The sequence below is a fragment of the Hesperophylax consimilis genome, chromosome 13 (genome assembly GCF_061612785.1).
Source record: "Hesperophylax consimilis isolate HC1 chromosome 13, BYU_Hcon_1.0, whole genome shotgun sequence".
Lineage (NCBI taxonomy): Eukaryota > Metazoa > Arthropoda > Insecta > Trichoptera > Limnephilidae > Hesperophylax > Hesperophylax consimilis.
The window spans coordinates 2,933,523-2,946,269 of NC_142848.1; the positions used below are offsets into that span (position 1 = coordinate 2,933,523).

Consider the following 12,747-nt stretch of genomic DNA (forward strand, 5'->3'; position numbering starts at 1 on the left):
TAGGATTATGGCATCCCCTATTGGTGTGTGTTGTGAGGCTGAAGGTAGTGGGGTGGGGATCGAGAAGGGGAAGAGGAAGGTGGAGAAGTATCGGGCTATTCAGATCTTGTCACCAAATACGTCCTAAGCCATTTCAAGCGACGTTTCGATTATTAGTAATAGTTTTACACAAGAGCGATACTGAGAGTACGTTCCGCTTTGGAACGTTCTGCAAATATACTAAATATTATTTTAAGCGAGCAAAAAATGAAATAACATAAATTTACTTACGCATGCCGGGATTTAAGCTCAGCGACGCGACCTCCGGATTGCTAGTTGAGAGAGCCTTGCCCTGGATCACAGAGGCCGACACCCAAAAACGGTAAAGATTTCAATCTTTAGGGTAATGCTCGTCGCTCAATTAACTCATTTACGTATTCCGTTCATATGTCCGTCACTCCTGGAGACACTTATCCTCAGGTTCCTACCCACCCATCATTTCCTTCCCATAATGTCCTCTCCTTCCTTAAAACGACCCAACATACAGCTTCACCAAAGATGACAAATGACTCCGGGGAAATTATTTTCCTCGGTGTCTCCTGTGGCTAATTTGAAAAAAGCCCTCATTTCATGCAAGTTTTCATGCCATCACTTATTTTTCTTTACAACTCTTAAGTTGAATAACAATATACGTTTTAAAATCGACTGACCATATTTTGTTAAATGATAGATACTATCGTTATTGCCTTATATTGCTTAAAGTTGCTTGAGATAGCTTTGGTCATGTTTGGTGCCGAGAAATACCTAATTTTCTTCTCCTCTTCTATTCATCCTTCCACTCCCTGCAACCCTACGACATTTTCCCACTGGCTTCGAGCTGTTGGGACTCTTGTCATGCTCATTAATATTCCACTTCCTGTATTTGTCTTCTGCGGCCTTGTCGGGGGAGACCACCTGAACAAAATTAATAATTAATTGAGGTAAATATCCGAAAACAATCAATTTCCCATACTAACATTGCGTACCGAGCGGCCAGCGTTGGCAAAATCCAATTATTATAGCGCCTGTACACGTTGGCCCAATGCATTGAACCTACGTTGGCGCCAACTCGCCAAAGTGTGAACGTTGTCACTAACGTAAAACGCTTATGTCATTTAAAATGGCACGTAAATCTTCACATAAACTGTATTCGTCAACAAAAAAAAAATATATATATATCTGCACTATCGTATTTTTTTCCTAATTTTTTTTGAGAGTAGAAAAAACAATGAAAATACCGTATTCCGATTTGGTCATTAGATCTTATTTTATGTGGCCATTGGGGGACCAGTGAGACTATGGCATCCCTAATTGGGGTTTCCAATACGTCATAGAAATGGTACCGAGTTTTGTTCTGTAAATCAAGTTTTGAAGAAGACGAGTAAATTACTTTTTATTATGTCAAACCGCACGAGAGTCAATATCAACTGCTCCCAACCGTCTGGGGCCAGTAGGACTATGGCATTCCCTTGTTTTTTTAAATTTCTCGTGTGGCTGAAGGTATCGGAGAGGGGAAAAAGATGGGGAGAGGATCGAGAAGTGGAAGAGGATGGTGGGGGAGTACTTGCCTATTCAAATCTGGTCACCAAACACGAATAAAGCCATTCAAGAAACGTTTCTGCATGCTGGTCTTACACCAGGCGATACTAGGAGTATCGTTCACTCTGGAACGTGCCTCAAGTATACTTTTTACTAATTTTAAATTAATAAATTGTGAAATAACACGAAGTCATCAAATAAAATTTACGTGCGCACCTTTTGGATTGCTATTCGTGAGACTTACCCCTTGACCACAGAGGCCGTCAAATCTATATGGATGTGAAAATCATCGCAGGCGCGATAATTTATTTGTACAGCACATTTAAGAATTAATCATCGTAATTTGTAAACGTATAAAATCATTCACGCAATAATCAACATGACAGCGGAGGCAGCTGAACGCGTATTGCGAACTGGAGACGCGTCCTACGTGTAACGTAGTTAGCCGCCAACGCATGCAACGGCCACACAGTGGGCTGAAAATCGCTTTTCATAGACATAGAGACTTGAATTTTCAAGGGTATTTTTTTTGGCTAGAAATGGATTCTGCTGATCATTACTATGCTATAAAATTTCGTATGAAGCAATTGCGTGTACAAATGAAGGAGTTATCATTTTTTTAAGAAAAATTTGTATGGCACTGACATTAAAAATGAGGCTATCTCTGGAATCATAAGGTTCTCATTCCTCATTCCTCTTGGTTCTCGTTCCTCATTTTTAATGTCAGTGCCATACAATTTTTTCTTAAAAAATTGATAACTCTTTCATTTGTACACGCAATTGCTTCGTACGAAATTTTATAGCATAGTAATGATCAGCAGAATCCATTTCTAGCCAAAAAAAATACCCTTGAAAATTCAAGTCTCTATGTCTATGAAAGGCGATTTTCAGCCCACTGTGGGCCATCGCGTTGGCCCAAGGCATTGGGCGAACGTGTACTAGGCCTATTACATATGACAAATTATTAGGTTAATATTAAAAAATAGTGCTGGCAATAAAATAAGCCTTTTTATCCAACTAACTAAAACAACTAACAGAACATCACGCCCCGCTTACCCGCAGAAATATTATTTGAAAGTTTTCGTTCGAAAAAAAAAATCAAACCGGTCAAAATCCATCCCGTATAAATGTCTCGAGTTTTTTTATTTGTTTCAATTTATAATTTCGTTTTATTATTCATCCAAACTGAGAAGAATCCGTAAAATAGTTTGGAAGGGATTACGATTTTGCAAATTGAAGTCCTGAACCCAAATTGAATACAAAGTGGAAGGACTATCACTTGAGAATCCTTGAATTTTCCCTTTTTTATTGCAAAAGGGTCTTCTCGCCTTCATCGGGGTATATTGACAGACTGTAGTTGGGCCAGAAAATTGCTTTGAATAAGTGGTGGCTGAACGCGATGTGAGAACTTCAGCGGAAAACCAGTTTATTTTAACTTTTTTACGGCTTTTCTTTTAGTTCATTCTACGGAACAAAGAAAATATGTATTTTTTATCTCTTTTTTATATTTTTTAAGTTAACTTTATTTAATTATAAATGAAATTATAAAAAAAACGGTGTCCGGAAATTCTAAGCACAAGCAGAATATGGATTTAGTGATAATTTTTTTTTCGCAACCTGTTCCAACTGTTCTCAACCGACTGGAGGCAGTGAGATTGTGGCATCCCCAACTGGGTTAATTTGTGAGGCTGGAGGTAGTGGGAGGAGTAGGAGATGGGGAAAAGGAAGGCGGGGAAGTACCTGGCCATTCAGATCTGATCTCCGAAGATGCCCAAAGCCATTTCAAGCAACGTTTCAATCCTGGCGATACTGAGAGTATCTTCCACTCTTGAATGTGGCGCAAATATACTATATGAGAATATAAATTTATATTAGCATGTTGTTAAATAACACAAATTTATCAAATAACATTTACTTGCGCATGCCGTGATTTCACCCCGCGACCTCCGGCTTGATAGCCGAGAGCAGTACCCCTCGAGCATGGTGCCCGTCAGATTTTGAGCATTCGGTATTTTTTAGATCAAATTTGTAAATAACATGTTTAATTATTTTTACGCTTCAAAAGTGTTTTAATCCTTTAGTTAAATATTAATACTTTTTCGTGTTCTCTATGTAACGTAGATATACCCGTTTCCCGCTTATACCACAAGTTTCCGGACACCGTGCATATAGATAGAATTAACCTTAACCTAGTCCTGCAACACTTTTTAGATCATACTTAAATCTTGTTGTATATTCTGCTCGAGAATCAAGACCTCATAAATAAAAATCGCACTGAATCACACCAGTTAGTTAGTTAGGTATCTGAGCGGTTAAAAGGGAAGGGTTCCCACTAAGGCGTCACGGTTTCAATCCTCTGATGATGATGAAAGATTTTGAAATATTTATAAGTGATTCATAGTCGAACGATCGTATTTCGTAACTAAAACATAACTGTAATTTTAAAAGAATTAAATGATATGAATCGACTATTCCATGCAAATCGTAGGTTTGTAATATTTTTTGTGCATAATGTTATTCTGAACGACTGAAAGCCGAAGCGGCAGACCGCAGACTTAATGTTTTAATTAGCATGTCTTGTATTAAGTCTAGGGTCTACCGTTGCGGTCTGCAGTCTACCGCCGACCTCGTAATCGTGCTTTAACCCGCCACTTGTGACGTGAATTTGACTTTTATCTTCGATTACGCCCGACTGTTCTACTCACCGTGTTTTCGAACCTACGAATTTTACAAATAAACAATACTCTTTCCTACTTTAACGCGGTGAAATATTAAAAATATATATTTTTTTAACACTAAAACAAAGATAATATATCATAAATCACATCCCGTTTTTTTAATCTATGCACTTGTACTTAAAACACTACAAATTACCAAGTTATTTAAATGCTTAGTTTAAAATATCAAAACGTTTAGCAATCATTATTTTTATAGCTTAATCAGCCTCTGTCAAATAAAAATACTCTCCGAAAATTACTATTCTTCAAGAGCCAAGCAGCTAGTGCATGTTGGCAGTACGTTCTCTGGATACAAATATCAATTGCAATGGTATCAAGACTATCGAAATAAAACCAAAAAGTGAAAATTCAACGATTAAATTAGAACTATTTGACTTACATATTTTGTGACCCCGATCTCACACAGAGGGTTGGCCCAAACTCCAAGATGTGCGTCCATGTCACCGGCGTGGGTTGGACTAATACGGTAGGGGATTCCCAATGAGGAAAGTACACAAAATCTCAACTCAATTCGATGGCGGGTAAAAAAGTTATTCGACATTTTCGAATCACTCGGTCTTACAGACATTTACGTCAGCAGTCGGATTGAAGCGTTTCTTGAAGGTTCAAAATTCATTTTTTAATAGCGTGGAATTAGAACACATTATGGAATTCATGCATATCGCTTTGTCTTTTTTGATACATTCCTTATTTAATTAATTCGTAAGTAATCTCAAGTAATAAATACTCTTCGGTTAAACAGATTTATTATTAAGTATTTTGGTTTTAATGCTCTGTCCAAAGGTCACCAAGTTGACTCGATTTAGACTGATTTTTGTAAAGCCTTTGATTCTGTTTATCATCGCATCTTAGTAAAAATGTTTAAACGTTTGGGAATAACTTCAAAACCATTCGAGAAAGTACTGTTTAATTGTCAAAAATGAAACGATCTGTAAAAATTACATCCACATCTTACATTCTTTTAACTTCTGGGGTCTACCAAGGTTCCCACCTAGGACCACTTCTATTTCTATTAATAATGGAATTTATTTAAGATTTTTAAATCGATCGCAAATTTATATGCACGTTAATTTAAAATAACTTTATAAATGAAGCCTCGTAAACAATGTGAATCAAAAGTCGACAAATGCCTTATGATCAGTTTCCACAAATCAAAACCACCTTATTATTCGACTACTCAATTAATAATATCAGTCTTAAAAGCGTCTATGAATTCAACGACTTTGGCATTATCCCTGACTCGGATTTACGCTTCTTGAATCATATTACAGCTATTACCAGTGATGGATTACAAATATATTTGTTTATTTACTCTAACAATCGCAAAAGACTTTAAACTAAAATCAATAAAATTATTCTACACATCTCAGGTAGAATATAATTCGGAAAATTGGTCTCCTCATTTTGACTCTCTTTGCTTGCAAAATGGTAACTTTAAAAATATATTTAGTTCAGTTTTCAAAATTCCTGTAATTGAATTCAATTGTGTAAGTTTTAAGTATGCTCAATTTATCGAAATAATTTGATTTGAAAATTTTGTTAAGATTTGATTGCACTTTATCTACATTAAAAAATTGTTGTCCTTACCATTTCACAACCACAACGTTTTGTTCAATTCTTTTATGGAGAGAATACATAGACTGGGCAATGAACTTAAAAATTTCTCTGATACTTTCAATTAAAATCATTACACAAGATAATTTATAAGATTAGAGTATATATTATTTTGACACAAGCCAAATTAGTTCAGCACTTTTTAGTAAGTGTAGTATTTACTTTTTTTTCAAGGCTACTTTAAAGATGGCATGATAATAACTTAAAAAGTATTTTGTACGCAAATTCGAATGGTAGCATAAGTCGGAGACGCCAGAGAAGGACATAGCATGATCAAGTGAATCAGACACTCAAGTCGAGCCATGTCAAGAGTCTGTATATAGAATAACAGAAGAGTATGAATGATACCATGAATGAATTTGAATGAAGCAAGAAGTGTGTGCCAAGACCGAGTTGTTTGGCGGGCCGTCCTCTCTGCCTACCCCTACGGGGAAACGACGTGATGGTTAGTAAGTTAGATATTGTATTTTACGCTTTATTTTTTAAATCTTCATTTTTTATACTTTGTTTAAAAGATAATTTATAATACTTACGTAAAAGCCCAACAGGGCGTTATTAAATAGTAGATAAATATAACTTATACAAGTATTTAAAGGAATTTGCTTAATTTGACCAAATTGCAGATTACTGGAATATTTCAGACATCTTCTCCAACAACGCACTTGTGGGTATGTCATATTATTCTCTAGACGCTCCTTTCACTGTCTATCTAAAATAAAATGTTATGTTGAAAAGGGTTTATAGTTTACCTAACAAAGGAGATTATTTAAACGTGTATGTAATAACATAATTTAATTTTAAACAACTGTTTTGAAAAATTAGTAACTTTTCCACTTGCTTAATAGGAAATAGAAAAAAACAAGAGTTCATTCAACCTTCCTGAAAAGCCTAGAATCACAAAAGCCTTTTCTCTTCACAAAGAGAAACATCAAGAAAGAAGGATTTGTTTGCTCCTTATTTTCCATAGAAGATTAATGTTTCTTGGTTTTAGCAATTTCGCGACCTACAAATCACGTCGATTGGAGCAATCTATAGTTCAGGGATTCCCAAAAGATGGTTCCTTGTTTCGTCACCTGAAAATTGGTCTTTTTTACTTCTGTTTCTTCTTAAACAAAGTGTAGGTGTTGAAAATTGTTGAAGTATATACCGATTGAAAGTTTAGGCGACCGAATTGATAAAAATTCTTTAAAATTTTGGTGAAACATGACTTTTTTCATTATCAGGGCTTTTATTGAAAGATTTTTTTGCATTTTTATACAATACGCAAGTAAAAATATATCAACTAAAGTGTACCTACGTATAAGGTTATTGAAACAATGTTACTTGTATATACCATATGTATAACCGAGTGGTAGATACTCTCAACATTGCCCTGGTGAAAAACAACCAAGGAGAATCGAAATGTAGCTTGAAATGGCTATAGCCGTGTTTGATCACCAGACCAGACTGAATGTTATCAGTTACCTCCCAGCCTTCTTTTTCCCATTTTCTTCCTACTCCTTTACTCTCCCTTTCACTTTATAACGTTCTCCAATTGAGGATGCCATAGTCTCCAATTGGCTTTAGACAGTTAGGATGGTACCAAAAACCCATAAATAATGTATCATTTTCAAATATCTTGAAATAATGAATGCCATCTTCACAAAAAAAACTTTAGTTTTAATTTAGACAAGAAACCAATATAACCAGGAACGAGTGCGTAGGACGGCCCGGAGACCAATGTCCTCTGTATTGTGCTCACAAAATCATTCTGATGCTAGGGTTCTGAGCATGGAATTGCAAACCTATATACCACCGACATCTTTCGAAAAAGTCTATAAGCTCTATGATCTATCAACTCCAGAGCCGTCTATGTTTCGTAGCTCGAACTATCACAAATATCATACATTATTTGGTTTCAAACGGATTTAAAAATGTAGCTTGAATTCTTACCGAAGTAATGGATGTTGAGAAACGTTTTCTTTGAGCCGGCTGTGCGGAAATATCCTCTTTGGCGAAATTTACTTCGCGCCCGGTAATATTAAAAGTAATAAAATGAGAAAAAACGGCGCCAAAGAAATCGCGCGAGAATTGAGAGCCTTAAAGCAGAGCAAAGAGGCTGCGATGTTTTATTTATCGAGATAATGGGCGGAGAGTCAGTTAAATTATAATTTCTGAACCTTCTATCTACAAAGTCAGCAATTCTTTGCAAATTATGTACCCAAAGGGCCCCAAATTTGTTTAGGCCATCTTAGGATATTTTGGGCGTAATTGAAAGCGTTTCTGAGCTGTGTTATGTGAAATAAGGTAATGTTCTATTGAAATTCGTGATATTAAGGGCCAGTTTTCACGAAATAATTTAGGTTTATAGACTGGTTTAAATAGATTGGAAGATTTTAAAGTTACAAATAGATCTTGAAACAATAATCCAAATCATAAGATAAATATAATTATTTATCGCTTTGAGTTGAGGAGCAGCCCCACTAGAACTTTCAATTAAATTTTCATTGAGATGCTTTTCATTTAAGAAGAACTTATTTTTTATAAAGATTTTAAAATCATCAATCATCAATCTGGGCGTACTGTACAGGGCTCACAAATACTTTAATGGTACACAACTGCTGACCCTGTACAAATCATAAGCGCGCCCTGCTGTTAAATTTGGCAGCCACCTCTGGTCAGGAGCCCCAAAATACCTGAAAACTCTTAACTTTGTGCAAAAATACCCCCCTCTTAATAAACGGATTGCAATGCTTAGAGCACATGCTTTATAGCACATGCATTAGGTAGGTATGCTGTTCTTGTTCTACCGGTATTAAACGGAAGATGCTTCACAAGATGCTTTAAAATATGTATACGGTTTAAATGTGTCACATGAGAACGGGTTGTTTCTACTACTCATTCTTGAGTGTAACAGCTCGGTTGTGGAACGATTTCCCGGCCTCTATGTTTCCTCCCTCCTACAACACGGGTCACATCAACACCCATGTTCACTCCTTCCTCTCTTCGAAAACAACCTTCATATAGCATCCCCAGAGATGACACAGTCCCTGAGGGATATTATTTTCTTCAGGGGCTCCCGTTACGTGTTAATTAAAAAAAAAAAAATCGTTCATTTATTACTTAACACAAAATTGAAATTCAAACAGATGTAATAAAAAATATATCATTCCCCCATTAGTAAATCTTCATAGAAATTCATCCTTTGTCTGTCTGAAAGCTGCACCACATTAATTTCTTGCTAAATGATATTAAATTGTCCAATGCACGCAAAATTACTCAATCTGCCATGTAGAATTTTGCGAATAACGAAATCGTTTTTATGGTTTCTGCGAGAGAAATGTTACGGGGAAGATTAATATTTAATGAGGTTTAAGTATAATGTTTCCACTTGAACAATTTTAATATATTTATTCATGTATCTACCTACTTACCTACACGTTTTTTGCCACGTGTAAGGTGACCTTCGAAGTGTATCGGTTTCGGATCCGAGGTCACACATTATCTCGTATTAACTTGTACTAAGACGAGACATTACCCTGAAATAAAGCCAGCATCTTAACGACGTAAGTGAAGTAGCCGTGCACAAAAATATTTGACGCGCGTCCCTGGTGTATTGAACAGATCTGCGGTTGATTTTCCCCTATCAAATCTTTAAAATAAAATGAGAATCTTAACGACATAAGGTATGAAGTCGTGTAAAAACGATATTCTGCGCGCGGTGCAGTGTAAGGGATGGACCTACGGTCGACTTTACCTCAGCAGGCTTAGAAAATCGATCTTTCCGTATGGTTTATTTTAATTATTTATGAATAAAGTATTACTAAAATCTCAAATGTTTCAAATGGGATCTTTCGGGAAGTTAATAATTCATTGTCTAAAAAATAAAATCTAGTGCTTTTAAATTTTTCAAACCGTTTTACATAAAATATTTTCATGGTAAGGTCCTGTTTTTATTAATCTTAAAAATAAATAATTTACTTTCATGGGAATCCCTCAAGAAACATTGGAAATTTTAGTAATATGTTCATCAGAAAAAAAAATGTAAGCGTCGAGTAAACCCCCGGTATTAGAGTGTTATGTCGCATTAGCCATAATTTTAACACACTTTAAACAGCGCGCTTTTCAATTCCGTACTAAAATAAACATCTCTTTCGTATTAATAGGGTGCGTCTAAAATGAATCCCATACGTGCGATTTAAAATAAGCGACTATGGAACTTTCTGTTCAAAGAATTAGTTCATACAAAACATACTCGTGATGCTTTAGTGGTTAACCGTGCGAGTGTACAAATCTTCGGAATCTGTTAGATGCCCGGGTGCACAGACATTATGAGATTTGTTAACAGCATTTTTTTACGGAATACTGTTTTGCGAGAGTCAATAGATTTTTTTTCTGTCATTGTTAATTTGATGATGTTAAGTACTGGGTATTTTCTTTTTTTGTATGAAAAACCGCAATAACTTGGTAAATTGTGATTTTCGATGTTAAAACAACTGTTAAATAACCTAAGAAACAATATTAAGTAGCCACAGACGCTTTAATAAATCGCAAAATGTTGACTTGTTGCTAGGTCACGAATTTTTTGTTGAAATTCCTTCTGATTTAGATAAAATATACATAATTATGTAAAACACCAAAAATTTACGGAGAAGTAAATTTTCCTTTAATTTTTCTAATCTATGATTATTTTTCATATCTTTACACAAGAGTCCCAACTGCTTCCGTCTGGAGCCAGTGATACTATGATATTGGGATATGTTGTGAGGCTGAAGGTTGTACGTAGGGTGGGGGGATATATTGAAGGAGGAAGGCGGGAAAGTACCTGGCTATTCAAATCTGGTCACTAAACACGACCAACACCATTTCAAGCAACGTTTCAATTCAGAATTATGTACTTACAGCAGGGCGATACTAAAAGAGTCTTCTACTCTGGAAAGTGGCGCGAATATACTATATTTTCTTTTAAATGAGTAATTTATGATGTAACACAAATTAATCAGATAAAATTTACTTTCGCACGCCTAGGTTGAACCCACGTCCTCCAACTTGCTAATCGAGGGCCTTACCCCTCGACCACGGAGGTTGTCACTAGGCCACCCCATTGATGTCGGCTACGAACCGCCAATATACAACAGTGGCGGCTATTAAATTCAACAATTATTAAGATCAAGATACTGGATGAACGATGAATGAGTAAGCAAGCAAGTTGAAGAGATGTGGATTGCTTTCATTAATAACTAGTGCCTTTTCTGTGTAGCACAATTCTTTTTAAAATTTGGTAACGTTAAAGAGTCGGTCGAAGCTCATTTCAGTTGTTCATTTCGGGAAAAATGTACCGATTGTGAACTACGTTTTTTTTATTTATACGAGAGAACTTTAATATTATTATTCTTTACAGTTGCTGGTCAATGAGCAAGATATTATTATTGCCGTCTATGGTAGTCAAGGGGTCGATCATCAATCAATATTGCCGTGTCCAGTTAAGGTTGCAGTAATGTATAAGACAAATTCACAACACTAAAAACGATCTTTTGCACAAAATCTACCAAAAAAAAATCGCAAAATCTTAAAATAGTTTAAAATAAAGACGATATCTGCGTCTGTCTGTTTGTGTGCTTAGTTCTTCTAAGCTGCACAAAGGATTTTGATAGGGTATATCATTTAAAGAATTTTCCGAAAGGTTTTTTATATAATATGTATATAATATTTATAGAAAGTCGATAAAATTCGATGTTTATCCTAGTAGTCACGATCTCAAAACATTACTCTTAATCATTTACAACCCCGAGCAATATTAATCACGTTCGACATTATGATGGTTTTGGTAGCGGATAGGTGGCGAACAGAGACACGCATACAAGCAAGCAAGAAGAAAATGGATATGGCCCCAGCAATATTTTCTTAATGTCGGTAGCCGACCGAACCCACCGTCAAGACAACAAATACGTCGACAAGAATAGGTAATACACAACAATCCTGCGTAATCTTGACCTGCTATAAAATACATATTGCCGACCAGCAATTTTCGTAAAAAGTCGCGTTAACCAGAGCTTTATGAAACCGAAAACGTCCGCTAGACCCAAAAGGTTGCGGAATGCACAATGATCGGATTGATGAGTCAAAAACAAAACGGCTAAGAATTGAGTCATTGGCTTGCAAAACTGCCACAGGAAAATTCTCCTTACCCTTTACAATCACAAAAAGTGCTCGAAGAAAATTTAAAATATATAAATTATTAGTATTTTTCGCTAAATATCAAAAGTATAATTATGTTATTATTTTGCAAAAAACGTATCTTTTATATATAAAAGGTGATCCAACCAGTGACATCTACAGATGTCCGAAAAATTCTAGAGCGGGTTTTGTAAGTCAACGACTCAATTAGACTCAAACATACGAGTATTACTATATTAGAGTATCAAAAAAAAATATATATATATATACGTTTAGAGGATTTTATTATAAAATAATTATATTTATATGGAGGATTGTGTTATAAAATAATTATATATGTGTAGGATTGCGTTGTAAAATAATTACATATATGGTGGAGTAAGTTTTTCGTAGCTTGAATTTTAAACACAAAATTTTTATTGGCCACCGTTTTCCAATAATCGTACCGCTAGCGTTTTATTTATAGAAAAAAGATATTCTTCTACTTTCCCCGGACTAAAATTCTTCGATAGCCTGTGCTATGTTACAAAATAGGTGTTTTCTTATTAAATAAATTTTTGAATACATACAGGGTGTCCGGGTAAATTTTTTTTTATTATTTTTCGAAATTCCGACTTTTGAAGAGTAATGTTAAATAAATCTTAAACTATCGTATCCATTAAACAAAGGCTATGATATTAAA

General features: G+C 35.3%; 1 protein-coding gene across 1 annotated transcript in view; it reads left to right on the forward strand.

Annotated features, from left to right (window-relative positions):
- The window catches only part of Ptp36E (protein tyrosine phosphatase 36E), a 625,696-nt gene that overhangs the window by 235,404 nt on the left and 377,545 nt on the right, over positions 1 to 12,747 (forward strand). The window lies entirely within an intron of this gene.